Raw genomic sequence first — 6000 nt, forward strand, 5'->3', positions numbered from 1 at the left:
TAATAGTGTTTTTCGTTTTTTGCTGTGGTCCGTAATTGTGCCACGGTCCCTAAGAGAGCGCTATCGTTGCGGCAGTATTTTTGTTAAATTTGATGTAAAATATACAATCTTCAGTAAAAACTGTGGTTGTAGTTTGTTGTGTTCCCTCATTATAGCAAGAAACAATTACACAATTACAGTGATGAATGTCCGTTTTGATTAAGGGGGAGGAAGTCCGAAATTCCGAATCTCTCACGAATGTCAAACATAAAACTAACTTTACCGCAGCCGAGTAAAGTTAGTTTGATATTCGATATTCAGCGGAGATTCGCCTTTCCCGTTCTCTTGCTCACAGGCAATGTCCTAAACTCTCCCAAATTACATTTTCCAAACCACAGAAGAACAGAGAACAAACTACAAACGTCAGATTTTCTGAAAACACCCAACCTTTCTGTTTCTCCGAGAATATTTACTGAAAATGGCAGGAATCGCTGCAGCGGGCGCAGAAGCTCTTAAGGGACCGTCTGCAAAGTACGGACCCTGATTAAAAACGTAAACATTCACAGCGCCGTTTAATGCATTTCTACTGTAACACGCCCATATGAAATATAGATAAAAAAAATCATACGTAGTCTTTAGAGACACACCTGAAAAATAACTACAACTTTTACTTTTGAAAACTATGATTTGGTTGATTTTATATTAATTTTTTAATAATAAAAATTGCTACTGTACTGCACTAATATGAAATATAGAAATAAAATCACTTGTACTCTTTAGAGACACACCTGATAAACATACTACAACTTTTAGTTTTTAAAAATATGTCTCGGTTGATTTTATATTATTTTTTTAATTATAAGAATTGCTACTGTACTGTACTAATATGAAATATTGATAAAAAAAATCACTTGTAGTCTTTAGAGACACACCTGATAAACATACTACAACCTTTAGTTTTGAAAAATATGATTCGATTGATTTTTTATTAATTTTTTATACAAAAAATTGCTACTGTACTGTACTAATATGAAATATAGAAATAAAATCACTTGTAGTCATCAAAGACACACCTGATAAACATACTACAACCTTTAGTTTTGAAAAATATTATTTGGTTGATTTTTTATAAATATTTTAATAATAAAAATTGCTACTGTACTGTACTAATATGAAATATAGAAATAAAACCACTTGTAGTCTTTAGAGACACACCTGATAAACATACTACAACTTTTAGTTTTGAAAAATATGATTCGGTTGATTTTTTATTATTTTTTTAATACTAAAAATTGCAACTGTACTGTACTAATATGAAATATTGATAAAAAATCACTTGTAGTCTTTAGAGACACACCTGATAAACATACTACAACTTTTAATTTTAAAAAATATGATTCGATTGATTTTTTATTAATTTTTTAATAATAAAAATTGCTACTGTACTGTACTAATATGAAATATTTATAAAAAATCACTTGTAGTCTTTAGAGACACACCTGATAAACATACTACAACTTTTAGTTTTGAAAAATATGACTCGGTTGATTTTATATTAATTTTTTAATAATAAAAATTGCTACTGTACTGTACTAATATGAAATATTGATAAAAAATCGAAATAACATCACTTGTAGTCTTTAGAGACACACCTGATAAACATACTACAACTTTTAGTTTTGAAAAATATGACTCGGCTGATTTTATATTAATTTTTAATACTAAAAATTGCTACTTTACTGTACTAATATGAAATATAGAAATAAAACCACTTGTAGTCTTTAGAGACACACCTGGTAAACGTACTACAACTTTTATTTTTGAAAAATATGACTCGGTTGATTTTATATTAACTTTTTAATAATAAAAATTGCTACTGTACTGTACTAATATGAAATATAGAAATAAAATTACTTGTAGTCTTTAGAGACACACCTGATAAACATACTACAAATTTTGGTTTTGAAAAATATGATTCGGTTAATTTTATGTTAATTTTTTAATAATGAAAATTGCTACTGTACTGTACTAATATGAAATATAAAAATAAAATCACTTGTAGTCTTTAGAGGCGTGTCTCTAAAGACTACAAGTGATTTTATTTTTTTATAGAAATGCATTAAACGGCGCTGTGAATGTTTACGTTTTTAATCAGGGTCCGTACTTTGCAGACGGTCCCTTAACAGCTTCAGCTCCCGCTGCAGCGATTCCTGCCATTTTCAGTAAATATTCTCGGAGAAACAGAAAGGTTGGGTGTTTTCAGAAAATCTGACGTTTGTAGTTTGTTCTCTGTTCTTCTGTGGTTTGGAAAATGTAATTTGGGAGAGTTTAGGACATTGCCTGTGAGCAAGAGAACGGCCGAAAGGCGAATCTCCGCTGAATATCGAATATGGTGGCTTGGTACATGCCAAGACATGCCGAGGTTTGCTTGCTAGGTCTAAGCTATGATTCAGTGTTGTAAATTCGTTTGTAGAGCGCGTGTGAGCTTTTAATTTTATGAGTTTAGGTGTAGAGGTGGGTAATGTAGGTTCAAAAAGTAAAAATCCATCCCAGGATTTCGCTCCCGTTGCCTGGCTGGCTCTGGAGCTAACTTAATTCAACCTAATCCATGGCATGGATTTTTAATTTCTGGACCTGGATTGCCCACCTTTAGCTGCGTGTGAGTTTGGCTCATTCTTTAACAACCATTCTAGATTTCAAACTGGCTAAAAGAGCGTTGAGAGTAGGCAACACTGGCATAAAAGCAAAATCTTCTACTTTATCGTCTTAACGCGCCCTGGCCCACCCGCGGGCCAGAAAAATGTCATAATAACATAATAACTGGCTGTGTTTATGAATAATTATAGGCTCAACACACAATATATTCAAGCTTAGGATCTCTGCTTTTCCGTTATCTAGCCCATTTAGGTGTATTTCCTTTTAGAAAATAAACATTTAGGGCGAAATATGCCTATTTATTAAATTATTACTTATAATTTGCATATTTGCTTTTTAAGTACATCCATATTTGATTCAATGTGGACATGTTACACATCATTCGAACCGCCTGACTCTCAGGATTATGGAACAGCCAATCATTTCTCACTGTACAGTTCCTGAATTAGAGCCTAAAGAGTGCCTTAGACTGTTTTATACAGTTTTACAGCAGCTTGTGTAATTAATCCCCCTGGGTAACTAGAGGTCACTCAGTCACACACACACAGCCCCCACCAGCGCTTACCGCTCCTGCTGCTTCAAAAATCGCTCCAAATAAGTAAATCCATCAATCCGCTCGCCAGTAATCCTCATTCTTGTCAAAGCAGTGCTTATAATATAGATTTTAACGCCTTAGGTTTGGCTGGGTTTTTAGTTTACTAATGCGCACATGCGCAGAATCAACAAAGTCTTCTCTGCAGAAAGACGTGAATCAGCTCTGTCGGCCAATCAGGTGCCCCGTTAGGCAGAGACAGAGCTGGGGCGGGGTTTGTAACCCGACACTGTCACTGAGCAGATATATAGAATACAGAAACACATTCTTTACTGCAAAATAAGTTATAAAATTAGTAGTTTTTGTTCTTATAAAGTTTCCAGTCCATTGGAGAAAGAAAGGAATATCCCAGGAGCAGATCACTATAATATCTAACCAGTGAAAGACAGCAGTTTATAATTTTACATGGTGAATGTAAACACCTTGTAGCTAAATAAAGAACTGAAAAAACACTTATATAAACACACGTATAAATATTTCATTTTAAAATTAGCAAATCTGTAAAGCACCTGTATTTTTTTCTTGTTTTTACCATATTTTGAATATTACATGTTCAATTGTATATTTTAGGTGTTTTCAATAAATTTTGTAATATTAATTGATACAATTAAAATTCTCTGAATAACGTAATATTAGTGTAAAAAGCTTTAAAATCTCTTTTAGACATTAAACAACACTGAACTAAACTGGAGACTTATCAAACTGCCTAGGTTAGCTAACAAGTTAGCTGAGCTGCGCTACATTACGTGCTTAACCTGCGTCTGTTCGCTGTGTTTATTTTCCGCTGCTTTTATCACACATAGTTTGCTCTGAGTTTTGTTCTCCATGGCAGCGCAGCTAAACTTTTCCCAGCAGTGTTTATTACGGTTAGCGGGAGAGGCGATGTGTAAATCAGCTGTGTAGCCTGGGGTCTGTGTGTTCGGGGGGGACCAGTGTTCTGTCAAGTTATGCTACCCATCGATATGTGCTTCTTTTCGGCACTGCGCATGCGCCGACCAACATTCTTTTTTGTATGATTGCATGTTTTTAATTATAATTCCTTAAGTTTTTATTGGGAACATTAAACAATCTGCTTGAATGTTAATAAAAAAACATGTAAATAGCAGATAAAGCATAGCAATGGCAAGTTAAAAAAAATTGTGAACTGTAAAACTATAAAAATACAGTTTATAGTCACCTATATGAATTAAAAGTAACTATGTAACTTTTACTCAAAGTACATTTTAAATTGAGTACTTTTTTACTTTTACTCGAGTAGATTTTTGGATGGGTACTTTTACTTTTACTTGAGTAGAATTTTAGCAAAGTAAAGGTACTTTTACTCAATTACAATTTTTCAGTCCTTTTTCCACCTCTGCATACAACCAGGGCACATTTAAAAGGCTTATAACTGGAGTTTTAAGCTTTAACATGAAACACACTGAAACATTTAATGTTATTATGTGTGGAGAAATTTACCTTTAGTATAAAAATTCTATATCAATAACTAACTAATCGAGGACTTTTACATACAGTCATTGCGCCATATGAACTCATTCATTTCGACATAGGAGCGCCTCTAGTGTCTAACAAGCCTGGAACATATTTACAAGTGGTTATTCTCCTCTCCAGACGTTCTTTGATAGTTGCTTCCTGATGCCTACAAATACCTTTTTTTTTTTTTTTTTTTTTCATTTTCATGAGACAAAATGGAAACCTATTTAGTGGTCAGATATATCAGAATATCTAATATGTTTAAGATGAGTTGTGGACTTGATGATGAACAGGCTGTCCTCACAGGAATGTTCCAAAACCTATCCTGGGAAACAGAGAGGGTTACTGCAACAAAAGCAAGATTTTTCTTTACACCCTTGATTTCAAAAGAAACAAGGAATGAGAAGTGTCCCAATACTTTTATCTATATATTGGGTGTGTATGCTTGGAGTCAATGGATAATGTTAAAAAGAAACTTAAATATACAGCTTTCTTGTAGAATCATAAATATACAAGTCAAACTTGTAAACTTAGTAACTTTTTTTTTATTTAAATTAACAAACTTTTCATGCTACTTTTATGATATTAACTGTTTTTGCTCGACTAAACTAAGTTTGGGGCTTTAAAGTGCCTTTCTTGTGTGTGTGTGTGTGTGTGTGTAAATATTACACCTTTCCAATTGGCTCTATTTGCATAATGTTTTCCCACCCTTACTTTACCACCAATGTGTAGTTTTTCCCCCCGGCTACCTTCACCTATCTGGTTACAGTGAATTAACATTAAACTGTGCTTGCCTGGCCTCAATGTTGCAGGCTGTAAAAACAAGTTGTAGCTTTCTCTGTTGCCGTATGTGACTGACATTATTTGTGCAGACAGTAATTGTCAAAATGTAAAATGTAAGTAGATTTTTCTCACAAGCAGCTGGGGGAAAAACAACAGCCTTACTGAGTAACTGGGGCAAGATCGAACCCACACTACAGCAGAGGCCATCCCTAGATATTTATTTTTAATTAATATTCAATTTAAACAACTGTGTAAACAAGTTTACCAGTCAGGGATGCTCCAACAAAGATGTTTTATATTTGTTTTCCTTTAGAAGCCTAAATAGTCAAGACAACACATAATCTCAGTGTTCCCAGTCCCATCTACAGTTAGGTTCCTGAAAAGGTAAGCATTATCCCTAAAAAACAAGAACATAGAATGGTTCAGGGTTCACAAGTTCTGTATTCTGTTCTGTCCTGGTTATCTAACTAGTCACAGTTAGAACGACAAAAAAGACAAACACATTGTTATGATCAATA

Source organism: Astyanax mexicanus, chromosome 5, assembly GCF_023375975.1.
Source record: "Astyanax mexicanus isolate ESR-SI-001 chromosome 5, AstMex3_surface, whole genome shotgun sequence".
Taxonomy (NCBI): domain Eukaryota; kingdom Metazoa; phylum Chordata; class Actinopteri; order Characiformes; family Acestrorhamphidae; genus Astyanax; species Astyanax mexicanus.